The sequence below is a fragment of the Arachis duranensis genome, chromosome 9 (assembly GCF_000817695.3).
Source record: "Arachis duranensis cultivar V14167 chromosome 9, aradu.V14167.gnm2.J7QH, whole genome shotgun sequence".
NCBI lineage: Eukaryota > Viridiplantae > Streptophyta > Magnoliopsida > Fabales > Fabaceae > Arachis > Arachis duranensis.
In genome coordinates this window covers 70494084-70495445 of record NC_029780.3, presented here as the reverse complement: position 1 = coordinate 70495445, position 1362 = coordinate 70494084, and the positions used below count along the sequence as shown (strand labels likewise).

The following is a 1362-nucleotide window of genomic DNA, read 5'->3' as shown; positions in this document are numbered from 1 at the left end:
TTCAGAGTATCAATCTCAAGAACTCCTTTCTTCTGATTTGTCCCATTGTTCACAGGATTCCTTTCAGAAGTGTACATGAATTGGTTATTTGCAACCATTTCTATTAGTTCTTGAGCTTCTGTAGGCGTCTTCTTCAGATGAAGAGATCCTCCAGCAGAGCTATCCAAAGACATCTTGGATAGTTCAGAGAGACCATCATAGGAAATACCTATGATGCTCCATTCAGAAAGCATATCAGAGGGACACTTTCTGATTAATTGTTTGTATCTTTCCCAAGCTTCATAGAGGGATTCTCCTTCCTTCTGTCTGAAGGTTTGGACTTCCACTCTAAGCTTACTCAATTTTTGAGGTGGAAAGAACTTTGCCAATAAGGCATTGACTAGCTTTTCCCAAGAGTTCATGCTTTCTTTAGGTTGAGAATCCAACCATGTCCTAGCTCTGTCTCTTACAGCAATAGGGAATAGCATGAGTCTGTAGACCTCAGGGTCAACCCCATTAGTCTTGACAGTGTCACAGATTTACAAGAATTCAGCTAAAAACTGATGAGGATCTTCCAACGGAAGTCCGTGGAATTTGCAATTCTGTTGCATTAGAGAAACTAATTGAGGCTTAAGCTCAAAGTTGTTTGCTCCAATGGCAGGGATAGAGATGCTTCTCCCATAGAAGTCGGGAGTAGGTGCAGTAAAGTCACCCAGCACCTTCCTTGCATTGTTGGCATTGTTGTTATTTTTGGCTACCATGTCTTCTTCTTGCTTGAAGATTTCTGTTAGGTCCTCTACAGAGGGTAGTGCTTTAGCTTCTCTTAGCTTTCGCTTCAAGGTCCTTTCAGGTTCAGGATCAGCCTCAACAAGAATGCCTTTGTCTTTGCTCCTGCTCATAAGAAAGAGAAGAGAACAAGAAAATGTGGAATCCTCTATGTCACAGTATAGAGATTCCTTGAGGTGTCAGTGGAAAAGGAAAATGGAAGATAGAGGTAGAAAATTCGAACTTATCAAGAAAGATGGAGTTCGAATTGTGATTTAAGGAATAGTGTTAGTCCATAAATAGAAGGATGTGAGAAGAAGGGAAGTAGTATTCGAAAATTAAGTAAAGGATTTTGAAGACATTTTGAAAGACACTAATTGATTTTCGAAAACCAAGAGTGGAAAAGAAATCAAGTGATTTTTGAAAAAGATTTTGAAATTAGAAATTAAAAAGATTTGATTGAAAACTATTTTGAAAAAGATGTGATTAAAAAGATATGAATGATTTGAAAGAGATGTGATTGAGAAGATATGATTTGAAAAACATTTTTAAAAAGATTTGATTTTAAAAATTGATGACTTGGCTATCAAGAAAAGATATGATCCATACATTAGACCT

At 37.2% G+C, this 1362-nt stretch overlaps 1 non-coding gene across 1 annotated transcript; it reads left to right on the top strand.

Annotated features, from left to right (window-relative positions):
- The first annotated feature begins 227 nt into the window (after positions 1-227).
- LOC127742325 (small nucleolar RNA R71) lies at positions 228-335 on the top strand. The gene has a single exon (XR_008003513.1). It is a non-coding gene; the product is annotated as a small nucleolar RNA R71 (small nucleolar RNA).
- Positions 336-1362: the final 1027 nt, after the last annotated feature.